The 21,655-nt window shown below is 33.8% G+C and overlaps 1 long non-coding RNA gene across 1 annotated transcript; it reads right to left on the bottom strand.

Moving 5' to 3' along the window:
- Window positions 1-12,241: 12,241 nt before the first annotated feature.
- Window positions 12,242-14,026, bottom strand: LOC148692874 (uncharacterized). Its single transcript, XR_015953620.1, has 3 exons — window positions 13,954-14,026; window positions 12,852-12,973; window positions 12,242-12,389 (listed from the first exon to the last, which is right to left on the bottom strand). It is a non-coding gene; the product is annotated as an uncharacterized LOC148692874 (long non-coding RNA).
- Between the last annotated feature and the right edge of the window lie 7,629 nt (window positions 14,027-21,655).

Raw genomic sequence — 21,655 nt, 5'->3', positions numbered from 1 at the left:
AGTTGCATCAACCATAATGTTCGTTATTTATTCTCATAAGTTCATCATTAAAATTCCAAAATATGAACAATTAATGGTATCAAAATCATATAATTTCAGTCACATATTTGGATCGAAGACTGATTATATTAGGATTTGCACAACTGAAATACAAAGTTTCATATATGCGACACAATTTTAACACTTTTGAGCAGATAAAATTGCATCAATATTAATTTTGCATCTCACTTATACACCAATTTAAACATGACTAAATATAAGAATTCTTTACAATTATCTCAATATATATATTCAACATCAGTTTAATCATTATGTTCAACTTGAACAGATAAATTAAAAACATGATACAAACATTTTTGAGTTGAAATTGATCATGATTCACAAAATAGATTTGTCTGTCAAGTCATTTAGTGACAACAAATCATTTGGTTTTGGTTCTCCAAGGTCTGGAGATACTCCTTCGCTTTCCTGAAGAAATTTTTTGCAGAACATGTATATGTATACATATAAATATATGTGTGTTTAAGATGTTAGTTTAATAACATGGTGTATATTTGTAATAGGCAACAATTATATCAGTTTAAAAATGCGGAAGTCTTTTATCAGGATAAAAAAAACTTGTTAATTATATTCTTGTGCTTATAACAATTCTAAACACAACAATGTGTGCTCTGATACCACATGTAAGCCGTTAAAACACTACATGCATAGAACCCCACACACACACACACGCACACACACATCTATATATATATATATATATATATATATATATATATATATATTACAACATGCATACGTGAAGGAAGTATGCTTACCTAAAGAAGAACTCGCCATTACTGCAGGAAATGAGAAGAGGGTCTTCTACCCTCAACAGCCAAAAAGTTCCAGCTTAGAATAAGGTTTTGCTTGAAAGGGATAGGTGCTTTGAGTGCAGGGACCTCCTAATATATAGTCATTCATCCTTGATATCAGGCCTATCAACTGATACCCAGATATTTTATATTAATTAGGGTTTCGATATAGTCCTACTTGGTATTGAACTCTTGTCAAAACATAATAAGGCTCATCGAGTATAATTGCATGTTATTATGCTCTTAATCTTAGCCAAGTAAGAACGTGATTTTCTCAACATGATAACTCATAACCTGGGTTATAAGTTTGTCGAGAACAAGAAGTCATTCTCCCTGACACTCACAAACTTACAGGTGACACTTTGCTAACAAGTTTAATGAACCTGGAGTAGGGTTAACTCCTCAGTTCTCTTTAAATAGCCAAAGGTCAACCACTTTATTTTGGTAATCAAGAACTCTTACCACACTCTTATTACTTCCTATAGCCATTTTAACTTAGGCATTGGAGGCCGTTTGGCTAACACCATAGCGGTGTTAATCTAACTCCGTATGTCTCTTTTTTTTGTGTCTGTAGGTTTTCGTCAATTCAATTTGAGGCGAAAATTTTCTCCCTCACAAATCGTAACGAAAAGCGTTTTCATTCCCGAAAGTGCTTTCTACTTCTATGGCTACAATACGACTCTTGTCTGCAAAATTATCAAACACACAAAATATATAAGTATTTACTGTTTCTAGGTTGAAAAATTAGCGCAGATCAAGAACAAAGTCGAGAATTAGGGTTTTGGTAATTGAAGAATTAATCAGTCATTTTATTTACACAATTATACTTATAAATCGATTAATCGTTCTCGATTGATCAACAAGTTATATAGAATTTTACATGACAAACTTGTATAGTTGTGTTCCTGTTTTGCTTTGCCTTCTCACTTCTCTTCTATCCGACAATGAATTCGAATTCTGTACATCTTTGCTCTGCGTTTTTATTTTATTTTATTTAAAATTTTTAAATCGGGTACTTTCATACACATCCCACATTTGATATTAACATTTTCTTTTGCCCCTAATTAAACTTAGACTACACTGACATTTTGTCAACTAGTAATACTCAACCATTTTAGCATAACTTTGAAGGTGAACCAAAATATTAGCGTCTGTACAACTTATGGTCAATATGGTGGAAACCTGGGTTACATATCAATTAAATTATGATTCCATCTCAGCATTTCGCCAATTTAATGAAAATTCAAGTAATTCATTAGATAAATCACATAAATTGATACAATTTTAAAACTTTAGAGTGCAATGTGAAAAAATTGATATCTCATGGGCCATTTAGAAAACCACTTCAAACTTGGAGGTTTAAAATGTAGTTAGCCTGAAAAATAAGGAGTAGTTTTACATTTTTCAAAGAGACGTGCATATTTGTGAAGAGTGTAACGCTTATGTTTAAGGAATAGGCTACTTAGTACTACGGTTTAGTGGTATTTTTCTTCATTTGTAAGTGAGAGGTCTTAGATTTGATTCTCGTCAAAGGAGAATTTAAACTATATTATTACTAGTTCATTGTGAGGTTAAACATCACTCTTCCCTTAGTGTAGATAATAGTATTTATTAAAAAATATTTAAGCAATGAGCTTGTTTTGGGCTTAACTTCTAATGCTTTTATTGAGGATCCGAGCTTAGCATCTGGGCCTTGACAAAAATCGCTTCCATTTCAAATACCAAAACATTGTCTAAAGCTAAATTCACTTTATTTTTCTCAAACATGAATTGGGTTGGTTGGCCAGAATAATGTACTTACTCCTATGCACTCAAGCTTGAATCTATTTTTCAGAGTTTAGAGCTTGAATCTCTATCTTTGTAGTGAGAAAATAAAAAACTTAATTTTCGAATAAAGTTGATCTGATGGAAGGAAGAATGAACTTGAAATATGAATTAATTTTGAAGATTCTGAAATGCAATTTCAAAGAATGACATGAAGGCGTTTAACTTGACTGAAACATAGGAAAAGTGATTAAAAGAAACATAAGAATTCTAAAAGAGATTAGAATACGATGAAAAATTTCATGCACTTTCGGAGCCATAATATTTGACTAACCATCTTGAATCAAACTTTAAATAGAAAAAGTAATCAGAAAAGGAAAAGAATAAGCAAGAAACCTAATCAAGGCAGTTCTTCTTCCAGCTTAATTAACCAGTTAATAACTAGTGCTTTTAGTGCACAAATTGCTAACAATGTATGTATGTTTGATTTATTTTTCACTAATGCAATTAGTCGATGACATAAAGTAGATAGGTTTGAGAGATAGGCTTGTGATTGTCTCATGTAGTTTGCTTTTTTGTCTATTGGTAGTTGCTCATACATACTTGAGAGGGTGGTAGACAAATTCATGAGATGAAACATAAATTAAGCTCCAAAAGGCAGACAGCATCAATGAGAAAGGGAAGCAGATCGGTCCCAAAGACTTAGTCAGAGTCCCATATTCTTCCTCTTGAACATCTTAATTCCTTTTGAGAGACATTTTATGGGTCCATTTGTCCCAGTCAGACTACAAATCATTCCTTCTGGTGAGAACCTAGTCATGAAACTATGGACCCACTTTGACCATCGGCCTAGCTTGGTTCGTAGGGAGTGTATCTGGATAGGTTTATGAGCAAAATAAGTATTATTTCACGTCGAAGTTTCTACTAAAACATGTTAAAACCTAAAGGTCGTACTTCAACAAAGTTATAAACATGTAACAAACCCTAATGCTTTTAGAGGTTCTAGTTTAAACAACTTTAATCGTCGTCTAACATTGTATTAGAGTTTTAATTTTCTGAGGTACTAGAATTGAAAACTCAAATTCTTCATGTCTTACATATTTTCGGTTTTATAGCTTGATACGCAATGTTGAATACTCCCTTAAAGCTTTAGACTTTTGACACTCAATGATGGTTTTCTACAATCAAGTTACTTTGAACAAATTAGGTTAGAAGCAATCATATATAACAACAACCCTAATGATTTTACTGTCCGGACTAGCTAGTATTGTGTTCCCCAATAAAAGAGGTTGCATGTCCTTGATTAGCATTGGGATATGACAAATTGAGCTAAGTGAATAAGTGCTTAAGGTCAAATTAACTAAAGCATCCTTATGGCTTTTAAATTATGATACATTTACTATATACAATTTCTTATCGGTAAATGTTAGAGATACCATCTATATAAATTAAATTTTTATAAATTATATAAGATGGTTGTTGATGAAATTAAATTTTTATAAATCATATGACGTGATTGTTGATGATTAAATTATTATTTAGCTGTTAATTAACTTGTTTATTTCTCATTAACTACACATCATATAATTTATATATATATATATAGTTTAAAAGATTGGTCTATCTAACATTTTTCATTTCTTATTAGGAAAAGGAAGATTTATAATTTATTTTATTTTAAAGAAGAAGAAAAAAGGGGGCTGCAGACGTAATTGTGCTGCTTTTGAGAAAAGATGTCACTACTAAAACCTCAATAATCACCCAAGCTTAATTAGTGCTTATTTATTTGTCGAAAGAAGTGCAATAATCATTTTGCCCATGATTAAGTGTTTGAAAACTAACAATTCAAGAAATTGCATCCAGATAATTAATACTACAATTCCTCACCTTTTTTTTTATGCTTGTCGTAAAATTTTCACTCTTCATATGATTTTTCTCAGCCTAAAATAATAATTACCCGAGGCAAAGAAGAATAACAATCCACCAACAACAAATGATAGCAATACATTTTTGTGTTCAATTTCTCTTGTCCTAATGACCAGCAAACACCGCTACAAAATGGATAAGCCCTACATGTGTTACAACTGATTTTGTCTGCATCTCATCAATTGCTTCTGAACAAAATAAGAAGGGATTGTATTTTTCCTTCATGGGATTCTGACTCAACATGGCAGCAGCCAAACAATTAGATTGCTATGCTCAATTGGACTGCACTACGTATCACATTGTGCATCCCAACATGCCTCGCGAGTTTCCTAGGGACAAGTCAATAGCACACTCAATTTCAAAGGTCGGTGATAATATCAATAAGTAGTGAGGGGTATGGTGTATCTGTGTAACATATATAGGTTGATAGGATCTTGCAACTAACAATTATGGAAACACGTTTAAATTTTGAGAAGGCATACGAAACTAGAACTCAAAAAAGTTCTTACCCATCATGCTGCCATGTGAGAAGGCAACAAATTTCAACACCTCAAATTATAACATACAGGGAACGATAATGGGTTGGTGTTAAATTGCATATGTAACATATTTGTTCAAATGCCTTTATGAATCTTATTATCAATGGTTTATGGTAAGAAAACAATCAAACTAACCGCAAGGAAAATGCCAAACCTGTAGAATTATGACTCTTTGGATTGATGTGTGGAAAATATGACAAGGTTATATTAATCCCTATTGAGGTAAGAATTCTACACTAATTGCAATTGGAAATTACATTTCTATAATACATGCTACAATTACTAAGAGGAATCAGAATTAATTAAGGCTAATCTAACACCCTTCCCTCCCCCGAAACTTGACAAGCCTGGTCGGACGAATTTGGAGCAAAAGGAGTCCATGACGATGCTGATGAAGGGTTTTTGTGAGGAGGTTAGCCGGTTGATCGACAAATGGAATATAACAAAACACGATGAATACCAATAACAACTTTTTCATAGACAAAGTGATAATCAAGTTCTACATGACATGTGCGAGCATGATGAATGGGATTAGCTGCAAGATAGGTGGCACTCAGAGTATCATAGTGTAGTCAATCGAACCCTAAGTTCACTAAGAAGGAAGCAAACCCAAGTGATTTTAGCATAGGCATGAGAGTAAGGGAGCAATATTCAAACTCAGCACTTGAGCCTAGAATGATACATGGAGCAAATTATGCTAAATTCAAAAGCTTAAAAAAAAAAAAAAAAAAAAAAAAAAGACCATGTACAAAAAATTGGTTGCTTAAAAATTGCCAACGACTAAGGAAGAAGAAAGAGTCAGTAAGTTCAGAAATATGGAAGGCAAAACGAGGTTTTATTAGGGATAAAACAGGAAAAATATTTACGGGTTTTTAAAGCATTAAATACTTATTTTGGAGTGTCATTGAAGTCCACATGGCACTTAATGAGGAGGAAAAACAAATTAGAGAAGGTAAATGAAGAACGTAGCTAACATTCCTCACTGAACAATACAATCGAATGATGAGGGCATGTTCCAAATGAGCTGGGAACAAGGCATGTTCGATCACATTCACAAGCATACAATCAATTGATCAACTTGTATGGAATTACGTGCATAGTTTTGCCTTCTCCAATTTGTTTTTCTCTTTATTGAAAACATTGGTGTGGCTTTGAAGCTTTCTCTGATGTTGACCAGCCAAGAAATTAAAAGAAAATAATGTGTCCTCTGTGGACAAATGAGAACTCCGTGGCCACTTTCGTCCGGATTGGAACAAATTGCTTGTCAAAAAGTTGACAACCACTCGACATCCGTAATCACTAACATTTTATGTTATATTCATCTACAATGTGATAACTATTAGAAGGTAATTAAGTTAAAATTAATTAGGTACATAGGTCAACATTCACAAACATAGAATCCCCCGTCAACTACGGAAAAAGGTAAAATCATAAAACAATACTTGGTTACTCAAAGATGAGTAGGAACTTCTACTTAAAACTCTTAATGTTTTAATCATAGAGTTTTGTGTTTATGATCAGAACCGTTCATACTATAAATCACACTATAAAGATCATCTTTGCAAAAAAAAAAAAAAAAAAAAATTAAAACTAAGGTCATTTAGTTAATCTATTGTAGCAAGTACATAGACGGTTTGTAATGCTTTTACCAATTCCGTTCATTTGTTTTGAAACATTTCGATGACTAAACGACCTTAGTTTTAATTGATTTTTTGCAGAGGCGATCTTTATAGGGTGATTTATAATATGAACGGTTCTGATTATAAACACGAAGTTCTATAAATTGACAATGAGCAATTTTGAGGAATTTTGAATAGAAGTTCCTACTCATCGAACAATTTTGAGAAATTTTGAATAGAAGTTCCTACTCATCTTTTGATAACCAATATTGTTCAAAACCATATGCCAATTTGATAACTACTTAAGATTTAAATCTACTAGAAAGGTAATTAAAAGAAAGTTAAAGACATAAATAGTTAAAAGGTTATTAAAGAAAACTCAGCCTTCATATTAAAGAGGAGGTGCAAAACAATGAAGTACCTATATATCAAGGGTTTGCATTGTTAGCGCCATTAGGTGTGGTTTTCCATGCCAAAGAGTACATTTCCTTATAAAATACCTTTCTGCATGATTGGGACTTCACATGTAAACTTTAAAATAGATTCCAAAGACTAATAAACGGGAAAAGAAAGAAACAACTTCTTCCAAATAGATTGTCCATACATTTTTGCTATTGTCATGGATCGGTGAGAGTTACTAGTCGATTCCAAATCAATTATCCGCGGACATTATGCATATATGGCAGCCAAAAACTACTCTTGGAGAGTGATGAAGAATTGGTACACGTAGGGAGCTTCAATCCACTCGTTTCTTCTTCCATGGTAAAATAAAAAGAAAGCTTTTTTTAGTTAAAATGATTTTTGAGATTGACATAACTCTGCACTTTGGTTCATAACATATGAAATCGATAGAAGTGGTCCATGGGTTGTTCATCATCTATCATTTTGGTCATTTCGTAAAAAAACTCTGTTAAATAAGGATAATGACAAAAATACCCCTAACTTAATAAACAATGAGCCTAAATGATTTTGACAAAAATTGAGGGTAATTTTGTCATTGTGTTTCTTATTTAACTAAACTTTTCACGGAATAACCAAAATGATTGACGGTGAACAAGCTTAAAAACCAATTCTAGCAATTTTAAATTTCAAGGATTATAGTGAGGAGTTAGACCAATCTCAGAGACCATTTGGTATAAAAAGCTTAAAAAAATTGTCCCCTAGATCCCTCTTACTTTAATAGGCACAATTTGTAACACTACTCCTTCTTGACTAAGTGTATGTATAGTACAAACATTATTAACCCAAAGTGATATAACAATCCGAACTGTTCATCTTTCTGCATCCACTAAAAGATCATGTTTTCGAAAGAGAAAATCTAAAAAAAAATCAAAATCAGGTGAGACGAATGGAGTGTAAACGTAAATGACAATCGACGGTTAAATCTAGGGTTTATGGATTATGGTGTGGAGTTTTGGGGTTGACCCATCTCGAACGTTGTAAAGCTTGTCATTACGAGCGTTTGTATATTTATGTTTTTTTTTTATTGATCACACTTGTACTTTAATTACTATGAATTTTTATTAATTTTGCACTCAAACAAAAATACTATTCATGAGGGTTTAGAGGTTTTAAAAATCCAACGACGATTTAACCATCATTCAATTCTAGATGATGCAATCATGAGAGTTTTTATATTTTTTTCACATTTTTCAGACTTGTAAATTAATTATTATGAATTTTTGTTTTCATGAGGGTTCAAAGGGTTTTAAAAATTCAAATGACGATGTGTACCCATAGTCAAGGTGTAGCGGATGTGATCACGAACAGTTGCATATTCTTTCACATTTTTCACACTTGTACATTAATTATTATGAATTTTCTAATGTGGTTTAGTATTTTATAGGAAAAATCAAATTACATTAACAAATTGATTTTCAAGTGTGAAAAATTTGAAACAAATATGCAAGTGCTCGTGATCGCATCCTCTATGCTTTGACGATGGGTACATGGACATTTAAAATTTTAAAACCCTCCAAACCATGAACAATATTTTTAAGAAGAGTTAAAAATGTTAATAATTCAAAGTAATTTATTCCCAACTATGAAAATGTGAAAATCATGCCAAAGCTCGTGGCCACATCCTCCATGCTTTGACGATAACTACATCTTCGTTCAGATTTTTAGGGTTTAGGGTATGTAGATACTGATTTAGTGTGACATCCCACATCGCCCAGGGGAATGATCCTTATATGTATATTCTCATCCCTACCTAGCACGAGGCCTTTTGGGAGTTCACTGGCTTCGGGTTCCGTAGGAACTCCGAAGTTAAGCGAGAAGGGGGCTAGAGCAATCCCATGATGGGTGACCCACTGGGAAGTTGCTCGTGAGTTCCCAAAAAACAAAACCGTGAGGGAATGGTAAGCTTAAAGCGGACAATATCGTGCTACGGTGGTGGAACGGGCCCGGGAAGTGATCCGCCCCGGGCCGGGATGTGACAATTGGTATCAGAGCCTAACCCTGGCCATGTGTGTGCCGACGAGGACGTCGGGCCCCTAAGGGGGGTGGATTGTGACATCCCACGTCGCCCAGGGGAATGATCCTTATATGTATATTCCCATCCCTACCTAGCACAAGACCTTTTGGGAGCTCACTGGCTTCGGGTTCCGTAGGAACTCCGAAGTTAAGCGAGAAGGGGGCTAGAGCAATCCCATGATGGGTGACCCACTGGGAAGTTGCTCGTGAGTTCCCAAAAACAAAACCGTGAGGGAATGGTAAGCCCAAAGCGGACAATATCGTGCTACGGTGGTGGAGCGGGCCCGGGAAGTGATCAGCCCCGGGCCGGGATGTGACATTTAGTGACAATGTGGTATGTAGATACTAATTTAGTATGACATTTTTTATTTGATTATTTATTGAAGTAATTTTTTTATTTTGTTTAACGGGTAACTAGTCGGGTTATATTATCTGTTAATTTTAACGGGGCAAGCTCCATTCATTTTAACAGCTTTGACACGATACAAATCATTAAGGTGTCGGATATGTCACCAAAACGATACGAACACCACAAACACGACACGATCACTAAGTCTACCTATAACCACTTGGTACTTTCATAAGTGTTACCATGAGAAATACTGAAAGTATTTCTCTGATCCAAACAAAACATTTTTACATATAATATTATTTTGATTAAATTCTAAATAAAACATACAAGAAAATTTTTTGGTTAATTTTTAAAGCACGTTTAGCAAATTGTTTGTTTTTATTAATGACTCATTGAAATATGTACGGAAAATTCATTATTAACTACCATATTAGAGCATTTCCACCCTATCTAATTGCTACAGCCTGATAATATTTTTCTTCACTTGGAAATGAGAGCTCTTAGGTTCAAATATCTTGGATGGCAAATTCGATAACAAATTAGGTTGCTCATTATATGACTCAGCTAAATTCTCTGCGCTTGAGTCCACTTGATGTCGAGCTAACATTGACCACGTTATATATTCTTTTGATGCCAGATTCCTCACCCTTTGACAACCCATCAATCGAGTTGTTGCTCCTTCCAACTGAAGACGACCCATTAGATGAACCAAGCTCTTGAAACTCAAATACGACGCCTAATATGTCCCCCTCCGATGGCTCATCAGACGAGTCATTGTTCCTTCCAAATAAAGACAATGAGCTGCTGCAAGAGTCCCCCGGCTCAAGATGACGATCTTGAGAAAACCTTTTATTCTTTGACAAGTCATAGATGGGGATGCAAGGCGTATTGTGGATGAATTGGTATTTATGTGTGGTTGGTGTGGTGTGGGAAAATACAAGTGAGGGAGAAAAGGAGGGGTAGAGAAGACGAGGGGATAGAAAGGGGGAGAGAGTACGAGGTTTCTAGAGAGAGGATGATTTTTAGAATATTTTTTTAATTTTAATAATTTTTTTAATTATTTATTATTATTTTTTTAAAAATAATTTTTTGATTCTAATTGCCTACCCTGTTTAGTTTATGAGTTAAAGAAACACTTAAACAATTACTATTTACCAAAGTAATAATTGTGTTTGTCTAATTGACGAGGCAATTATTGTCTAAGTGGGTGGAGGTGTACTTACTTTATTTGTAAACAAACTCTTGTATATATTACTGTTTTTACCATTAACAATAGTATAAAAAAATAAATAATGACAAGAATGATGGACTAATCAGGGCTATTGGTGGGGACAAGGATCCTCTCTGAATTTTCTTTGTGGGGATTCAAGAATCAATCAATTGTTTTCATTTATCGTACATAGTGCAATCGGTTTTCGTTAGGTACTATTTATATTTAATTTTAAATTAAAATTTTAAAATGATTTCTAACTACACGATGTATGATGAACAAACACGATTAATTGATCCTCCAGATCCCTACAAAGAGAATCCAAAAAAGATCTTATTCCTATTGGTGGTACACTTGTTGCAAGTATATATTATCCTAGAAAAGCACCTTGACAAAGTAGAGAAAAATAAAAAGGTCAATTGGGCTTAAATGCAGTTGAAATCTTGAGTTTTGAACAATGGAAGTAACTTTCATCTTAGTTTGGTGCTTGTGAAAAAATGAGAGTTTGAACCTGTAAAATGATGGCTCGAAATACACAGTCGATAAAGCAACAAGATTCCATATATACTTTTGAATGGCGGTGCAAAGAAAGGGTTGCGAAGATTTTAATGAAACATGACTATCAATAATAAAGTATTGTAGGCGGCTTGTCTTCGATTGGAATATCCTATGCATTGAGCTTAAGCTTTTTGTTAAATAAAAATTTTAGAATCATGTACATTCACAATCAAACATGCATAAAGATGGTTTGAAATTGAAAGCTCTTTCAAAAGGTGCAAACTAGAGAAATTTTCTAGGGCTTGGGTATATATTTTCGATCTCGTTTATGTAAATAATATTATTTTGTTAAGAGATCTCATTTCTAGAGACGCGGTCCTAAATTAACATATGTAAAGCATGTATTGATATATAAAGTGTTGAAAGAGATATTGGGATTGTTTGGAAAGTACTTTTAAAATGACTGAAAACACTTTTGTTAAAATTGATTTGAGTTCCAAAAATACTAAGTTTTTTTTTTGAAAGAACCACCAGATATATGCTTATTGTAGGAAGCACTTAAAATGATTTTTCAGTATTTACTTGAATTTTTACTAATGATTGATTTTGAAAATAATTTCACCAAAAACGTTTTCAATAATTTTAAAAGTACTTCCAAACGAGCTTATATATTCCTTATCCGAAAGGACAAGTCTTCCGACAAGCATTGAATTTTCATTTGACAACAATGCCAATATGCAAAGCTTGAAAACACATCCATCTTTCAACCCTAAATTTGTCATCAACTAAATTGGAATTGGCGCATCACTATATTTTATGTGTTGATGCACTAATCATGTTCACCGTAACCAATAGAATACGATCACCATCGCAATATCATTTTGGAAACTTGAGTTTTATTTGATGATTTCAATGTATTCTACCTCTTTGATCATCCTTAACTCTTACAATATGCTCATAACCAAAAAAAAAAAAAAAAAGGTAAGAGAGAAAAACTTTTTTTTTTTTCTTCCGAAGATTAAATATTATTAGATACGAATTGAAATGTTTACATCAGAAGTCAGAGAATTAAACAAACTCTCTAGTTCAAAGCAACCCTACGTATGATAGCCCCTCACACACGTGACATAAGACATCACCTAATGCACAACCCTATTACATGCACAGGGAGTGAAAAGAAACTCTTTCAATATGCTATTTGATGATATCCCAAATTTTATTCTGCATTAATCTTACATTTTATTTTACAGGAATATCCTTAAAGAAGTTATTTTCGGTGTCCACGATACAAACCCCTTATATGGACCATGTATATAGTATTGTGGTATGCGATTTTTTTGCATATATAAATATTTAAAGGTTGTTTGGTAATCATTTTGTTTTAATTTTATGTTTTACGTATTTTTTGTACTTGAGATGTGAGGAAAGTATATAGAGGTAAGGTAGGAGTAAGAAGGATGATAATATAAACAAATAATGAATACAACAAAAGCTTGAAAGTGAAAACAACCTTAAGTAGTTTTTGACTTTAAATTTTGACTTTTTATTTTGAATGAGCCCTAAAAAGTTAAATTGTATATTTACCTTTTTCTTGGACAAAAATTGTATATTTACCTGAAATATAAACTTATAACAGTGGCAGAGCCACCTGAGGGGTCATGATAGGCTCAGGCCCCTTTTGCATCTCCCATCATAGCATGCTGGTTTACAAGACTTTCATAACCAACATTTTAAAACTGCATCGAAGTGTTGAAAGAAAACAAAATCTTGCAAGTGAAAACTAAAATTGGGTACTAGATAGAATATCTTACAAATAAAAATTTAACCTTGCACAGTAAACTAGTCAAATGAACTAGCCAACTAGTTTCAAGTTAGTCGGTGATAAAAAGTGCAGCTGGAAGAACAAAACTTAATTGACCAATATGTTCAATTAATCAGAGTCTGCCCATATTAGTTTCACAACAATAATTCCTAAACTTGAACACATTTACATATTAGTTCATTATGCAAATAACAATGACAAAGCAATTATGAATTAAAGTATACTGGATTGACTAGAAAGTTCACCAGACAACGAAGTACAGATTCGTCAATTAATCAAACGCAAATCTACCACTCAAACTTAATTCACTACAAGTTATTCATTCTAGTCAACAACAATTCGGTTCATTGCTCATAATATGCAGTATAAACTTAGTCTCTAACAAATATTGCCTTACACGAGACGGATTCCTTCTGTCTTCATGAAGTGGTAGCTCCTCCTAAGCTCTTCACCTTGTGGCACTGAAAATGTGTTGTTTCCAGTCTCCACAAGATGACAGGTCCTCATGAACTCTTCACCTTGTGGCACCGAGATCAACACACAACAAATGCACATGGTTTAATGACTAGTCAGTTTCTTTAGTCAAACAATTGAAAAAGAAACTGATGAGAATCCTAATATGGGGCTAGTTTAAAGATTTGAACCTTGAAGAAGTTGACCACCAAATTAAATCAAAACCATGAAGACAATGCTACCCTAATATGCAGTGATTGGGTATTTGATGCATGAATATGATTTTGTGACTTGAGTTTCAATGAAGAACACAAGAGGTAGCTCAAAGCTAAAATCAACTCTTTTGAAAATGTAAAACTCCTAGCCAAAATGAGCATATAAAATGAATTTAAGCAAGCAATTTCAAAGATAGATTTAGAAGTATTAGATGAAGAACATTACCCGTAAAATATGTTTGATACTCCTAGGAGATCTGAGATGAAGATGAAAATAAAGCTCTCAAAACTTTTCCAATCTCAAACCCCAAAAACAAATGAACCCTAGATTGGTCTTCATAAAGAGGGTTGAGTTTCAGACAAGAAAGATGACAAGAAAAGCCACATGTCATGTGCAAAAGCAATCTGAAAAGATATAGGGCTAAAAAATCATTTTCGGGAAAAAGCTGTCAGATGACCTATATGGGTTGTCTTAAAGTGTGTATTCAGCTTGCATGAAAGCAGCGAGAAGTTTTGACTAGACAGAATCAATTGGAAATAATGGCATGAAATGCATATGTATGAACAAACCTTTGATGTAAGAAGTTAAGCTCTTGAAATGATATTTTCAGTAGCAAGATCCTAAAATAGCATTTTAACCTTAAATCAAATTAGAGCATAGTGTTACAATTTACAACATTTGACAAAGGAAGTGAAATAATAAATCTAGACTTTACAAAAACAATTTTAAAAAGTTTTTGACTTTTAATTTTTAGTTTTTATTTTGTATGAGCCCTAAAAGGTTAAATTGTATATTTACAAACTTATATGCATACATGCATGCATGGTATTTGTAATTTGTAGAACACAATTAATTTTGAGGTTGTATGAAGCAATCCAGATAATTCGAAATTAATGGCATAACTGATGGAAAGTGGGAAGCCGTGAAATTGAAGAAAATGGATGTTCCTAATAATAGGGATAAAATATGATCACGGGGTTAATGGATGTTTGGCAAGTGGAACTAGAAAATGGCCCTATATAATATAAAACCTTTTCTTTCTTTTTTATTATTTGAATAAACAATGTTATCTATACTAATGAGTTAGAGCAGTGGGCTAAACCTCATAATGAGCTAGCAATAATGTGGTTCAAATTCACATTTGGCGATAATCGAATATAAGACATTTTATTTAAAAGTGAAAAAGAATAATATTAAACCGTCGTACTAAGTGACATAAGAACTTTCTTATATCGGCTATATTTGGTTATAATTAATTCATTAGGTAGCCAAAGAAGGGGTATTTACTGGTCGGACATGAAAGAAAGTGGATCAGTTTTTTCCTGAGTTGGAATTCCACCATTCCAAAGTGGTAGTCAATCATATTTACCTAGAGTATGTAATAATAATGTACATGCAGTGCAGTCACGACGTATGTTTCAGATCGTGAGTATTATCATTGGGATATATTTGAACTCGAATTATCGTTTAATATTGTAGCATCAGATGTTAATATTTCAATTCTAGTATGAATGAATTATTTATCTTTGACAAAAAAAATTCATATTTTGGTCTCAAATATTAATGACCAAATATATCACGACAACTCCAACAAACAAGGACTCATCCTCTCTTCCTAAAGCACAACGGAAAGTGATGATTAAAGGGAAACCTCTTAATCTCTTCTTCCACCAAACAAAGATATATATATATATATAGAAGATTATAAAATATTAGCAAGCCATATTTGACTAATCCTTTTATTTCCGCTCTCTTTTTCTTGCCGAGAAAATAGCTTTAATTCCTCAAGGTTCTTTTCATAGAAAAGAATCATAACTAGATGGATCAGTTCTATGCTTTGAATATTTGTATTCTATGGGTTTTACCCATTACTGTGCACTCACTTTATTAGTTTAAATAAGTTCTAGTTTCGGTTTTAATTTATTCACATTTTTACACCACTTACACTTTTGGTTACATCACCTTCGGATGACGGTCAGCATGCCTCGACTCCGATCGGGGAGTGTCATCAGTGATAAGAATTAGATCGAAATTGGATGCAGGGTGGAGAGAAATAAAGTGAGTTAGGGTTATCTTAAGAGATATGTTATCCACACATGCCCTTTTACTTCATATACACCCTCTTAATTCGTGGCCGTTAGATTGATTGAATTAAAGAAAATTAAAGGACAATAATTAACACCCTTTGTGTGAGAATTAAAAAGATGTGTGTCAATAGCTCACCCCTTACCTTGATATCTTTCTTTATTAGAAGAATAAAAAATGAGAAATTAAATTATGATTCATGATTTTTCTTTCTCCTTAATTGAAACCTTATTTTATTTGTTGTTTAAGGTTCTTTGAATTTTGTCTATTGTTTGAATATTAAACTACTTACATGTCAACATATTTGTTTTTGGATGAAGAATAAATTTATTAAAGCGAAAAACCTCAAGTACAACTGGTACCAGCAAGATCAAAGTTTAAAGTTGGACCGGGAAAGTTTGAAACAACACCATCCCAAATATAGTTTGGCACAACACCAGTCTTCTAAGAACAACTCCAGCGTGGGAGCTCTCACCCCAGGCTATTCACTATTCAATCCACCTGGTGAACAATAACTGCCCTTAATGAACAGTAATCGCCTTTTACATCTCCACCATTGCACTTCAATAGCCTTGGCAATAGGCAGTAAAATATTAGTATTTTTTTTATTTATAAAATAATACAAAATAATTTTAATTGTAATTTCGGATAAGATTTTTTATCGTTCTCGTTGCACCACGTGTCATTATCCGAAGTATTATTAAATAATACAAAATAATTTTATTTGTAATTTCGAATAAGATTTTTAATCGTTTTCATTGTGCCACTTGTCATAAAGTCCGAAAAGAAAATTACTGGAATTGCGCCACATGTCATTATCCAACTATATCAGCTTCAGGTTCCATGGGATAGACCAGTTACCAAGAACCGCCTGGATCACTAATCTTGAACCCCCTTCCACTTGAAGATTTGTATAACCTTTTTTGAGAGCAAAAGATATCCCATCCTTAAGCGCCTTAGCCTCTGCCTCCGATATAGCCGCGTCATCCATGTCAAAAGAACCTGCTCCCATAACCTGTCCCTGGTCAATTCTCAATACAAACTCTGCGGTCGCTTTATGAAGACTCACCAACCCATCAAAATTTAGCTTGATGAAATTGGGGTCCCATATGAAAAGGCAATTGCCCTGGATCTCATATGAAAAGGATTAATACCTCTGAAATGTTTATTATTTACATATCAACATATGTCAATTTAAAAAATAAGATTTACTAATATTTCAATTTTTAATTTTTGCCGATATTGTTTTTAGTTTTAATTTGTACCCATAATTTTTAATTTGAATACATACCCCTATTTTTTACTTTAATTTGGTACTATTTTTTTGCTGAATTTATCCATGCTAATTACATGTATTTATTTTATGTTAAATATATCAATAGTTATTTTTTCAAATATATTAATAATTATTTAGGTAGAATTTGTGAACTACAATATTATTCTATTCTTGATTGTTAAGTAATTATTATATTTTCAAAATATTATTTGAATTTTTTTTTTTTGAAATTTTTCGAATTGGTTTAAATTTCATAATTTGTGGGATATTGAACGCATAAATGCATAAGTTAAATCTTTTAAATAATGCTAGTGTCCTCGATTAAATTAGTTATTTAAACAAACAAGATTTCATTCTAACAATTAGCATATATATAATAAAAAAAGTATATTATATATATTCCGAATAAGGGCATTTTAGTAATTGACACACCCCAACCCAGAATGTCCACTAGGACCTCAAATCGAGTTGTGTTGGCCGACACCTGGAAGGTGACGAAGCTATAAAGTGTAGTGACGTGGAAAATACATAATATTTAAACATAAAGTGCCTAAATACAAGAGTGCACTGGTACCCATTTCACACGTGACATCAGAGCATAAGTAAAGTACAGTAGAGTGGATTGAGAATTATACCCTCAAAGATAACCACTTATACTGAGATTTGCCAAGAGTTTTTGTTGATACAAAAGTTTAGCAGCTAAAACCTGGAGGGGCGAAAAATAAGGGTGAGTAGGCCTGAAAATAAATTTTTATAAAAACTTTTCTGAAAACATTGTAACCCCTCGATGTAAAACATATATAGTTTCCAAAATATACTTACTACATATAGTATAAAAATATTTACTGTAGCCTGCAAAATCTCAAGAATTCATTAAGGCACAATATCTCGTAACTAAGGGCATGACATCCAAAATCACAAAATCTCAACAGTACGACTGAACTGATGCTCATCAATCTATGCTAGCACACGAGTCGAAGTTGCCTAATGCAACATGTATGACAGGATTGGCACCTACTTGGATCCAAGGTGAGCATGTGGTGCGGAGGTGAACATACACGTGAAAGACTGGCCCTGGCCCTGGTGAGCACTAACACGGGGGTGCAGCAATGATGAGCATACTACAAAAATAGAAGCATGCCATAACAATTCAATAATTCTAGTCAACATAATAACATTCATAACCGTATATATAATTATAGCATCAAAGATTATAAGCATACCTGTGCATCCCGTATGATGTAGCATATTTCATAAATTCCGTCATTTCGCTAATTCTCATAAACTTTAATCTAATCCAAGCGTACGTAAAAAATTCTTTTTCAAATGCATAAATGAAAACTGTCAATTAGATACACACACACACACACACACACACACACACACACACTATAAAAAGGAAAAGACTCACTCACCTGAAGTTCGCGCTACAACTCCCTAGCACGAATATCGAGGCATCATGAACGATCATTGCCTAGAACAAATATCAAATCATGCCTCAAAATTCTTATCGATAGAACACAAAACTTACATAAAACACATCCTCAAGGACATTCTAGAATGATTTGTAACCCATTGACCAAAGGTCAACCATTAGTCAAATGTCAACGGTAAGGTTAACAACCCTACGTAACTCGATCCGGAAGATCCACACCTCGGATTTTCGATCCGTAACTTCTCAAGAATTTTAATAAGATTTTAGAACAACATCCTAAAGTTTCGGAACAATTCAACGATCGGATCTCCACCAATCACTAAAATTAACTGGCAGCCGAAGTTTAGATTTACAAACTTAGAAATCCAATTCGGGAAGATCTGTACTTCGGATTCCTGATCCGTCAGTTCCTATGGTCCTTAAATATTATGTATTATAAGATATTAAATTTTGGTGACAATCCAATGGTTGGATTGTTGAATCATAAAATGTCCAAGTGGCGGTCTCTATCAAATCTATAATCATAAGATGAGATTTCGTTAATCGAACATCACATATGGAATCAGGGTACTCAAATTAGTCTAGGAAGGGCGGGTGGGATCTCGGCCCACGCGGCGGTCGGCCGCCCCGACTCACCGACTTGCCAAAAAAATCAACTATTTCCAAAACTTACCAAATTTCATATAAATGAAGATCTCAATGAGTAGAGCAAGTTTTATACCTGTGGAAAAGTCCAATTTGGTCGGGAAAAGCTCCAATTTAGCTCACACCTGTCGGAAACCCTAGAATGGGTGAGCTTCGATTTGCCGTTGTTGGTGCTCCACTGCCCCTACCACCGGTTGGGTTTTCTTCTTGGGTCCAAGGGGAGTCTAATGGTGGTAGAGATCGAGGGAATTTGCACCCAAAATTGATGAATTTCCACCAAGAACAACACGATGCCGACGCTGTTAATTACCACGAAACAGACCTAATCATGTTGAATCTTTGGTGATCAATGAAAGAGTAGGGGCATGATGATGTTTGCAGGTGTTGAAGTGTCCTAATTCGCCGGAAATAATGGCGGAGATCGACGGAAAAGGCTCAGGGAGATCCGGGTCGAAGGCTGGGTCACAGTTTGGAAATGGGTTAAGGGAAACGGGTCTTGGTTGTGTGCCTCTCCACTCCCTCCTTTCCCCTCCTTTCTTTTGTTTCTAATTCACCAGCCTTCTATCTCCTCGCCCGATTCGGCCATCTCTCTCTTTTTTCCTCATTCTCTTTCCTTCGGTTTGGCAACAACCCTTCTTTTCTCTGTTCCTTCTCCTTTCCCTCATTTCTCTCAAAATAATCTTAAAATAATAATATAATAATTATAAGAGATATATAAAATACTAAATAGTAATTTTTACAAAACTACTTTTCGGATTTGTAGTTCCTTAAAATTTTAACCATAGCTCTGAATTCAATTCCGCTTGCGCTTACGCGTTCATATCGTTAAGTACTTCAAGAATACACTAAAAAGAATATTTCTAACGTCTCACTATACGTTGGTCAACAAAAGTCAATACCCTCGCCTCTAGGGCATTTTCGTAAATTCACATTTTTAAAGTTTATAAAATCGTAAAACTAGGGATGGGTTGTCACAGTAATCATATTGGATTATATTCCCATTTCAGTAATTAGCAAACAATTTATATGAAATCATTACTATTTTAAAATGCTACTCTTATTTGTACCATTATTTGTACACCATCTCTCTAATATAATAGGATCTACATGTTTTGGCCAGCCATACCTCTATTAGAGATATGATCTAAATGATGATACAAATAGATGGTTAGTGGAGCATTACTCATACCATTTTTACTTCGATTACAAAATTTTTTAATAAACAACTTTAAGAAGAATCTAATTTCAACTCGTCCCTATTTCAATTCTTGCTCAATTCAATTTCTCTCATTTTGATAACATATTAGTAAATGAGACAAAAGTTAAAAGCAACTTGGTGTCATTAATGCCCCACATAAGTGGTTGAGGGAAGTGTACAAAGGAAGCCAACTAATTGGGCAGTTAAAAAACTACGGAAAATGATCTTCGTTGGATCCTTTTCCTAGGGATCCTGTGATCTCACTCATTCATCGTACATCGTGCGATCATAAATCATTTCAAAATTGAAAATTGAAAATTAAATATGAAAAATTGATCGCACAATGTACGATGAAAGGATGAGATCACATGATCCCTAGGATCCATAGGAAAAGGATCCAGCGAGGATCCTTTCCTTTTCTGAAAACTACCACCAATAAAGTGACATGGCAAAATAAAACCCACTCACATTAGAGCCAATAGTCAACACAGAGTACATTGGTCATTCCCACAATAGCTTTTTAATTTCAAATTTAGAAAAAGCTAACATGGTCACGCACTCATGTACGGGGTTTTGTTCGCAAATGCACTGGTGCTTCGACGTCGGGGCAAATGCAATGGACAAGAAAAGAACATCAAGGGGAACGTGTCAAAGCAAATACAATGGCTTTGCATTACAGGAGGCCTAAGGGGAACGTGTCGATCAAGGAACACATTAGTTGATTAGTCGATTGCTTCACTCGATTAAATTCAATGCATGTCATGTGCAACAAAATATTGCTTAGCGTATGTTTGTAGGTAGGTCACTGTCTAAAAATCCCTGCTAGCACAGTCCAGGCTCTGTTTAAGCAGTTAGTTATTGTGGATGCAAATTTTCACCTTCTTATTCATGGACAAAATTGCACCTACAAAACAATTAACACATTTGGTCAAGGCCAAGAGCCTCATGCACCCACGATGAATATTTTTTTTGGGGGGGGGGGTGGCTTTGGCCGAAGAACCTCTGATGCCAAAGTTAGAATTTTGAGGGAAAAGTGTTTGGAGAATTAGAGAATTTTGCAAAAGAGTTGGAATTGAGTTTTGGAGAAAATGAGATGTTATTCATAGGGGTATGGCCGGCCCATTTGGGAGGATGGGGATCGGCCACTTGGATGGTTTTTTGGGTGTGATTCATAATTTGTTAGCTAATTAATAAATTAATTGGGTAATAAATCAATTAATTAGCTAATAAATATAATTTGAAAGGAATGATTTAGGGGTTACCTTGTGGAGAAGATTTGATGAGGATG

The sequence above is a fragment of the Pyrus communis genome, chromosome 11, assembly GCF_041283825.1.
Source record: "Pyrus communis isolate YQ-2024b chromosome 11, ASM4128382v1, whole genome shotgun sequence".
Classification (NCBI taxonomy): Eukaryota; Viridiplantae; Streptophyta; class Magnoliopsida; order Rosales; family Rosaceae; genus Pyrus; species Pyrus communis.
The sequence above is the reverse complement of the archived record's forward strand: the minus strand, read 5'-3'. Positions and strand labels throughout refer to the sequence as shown.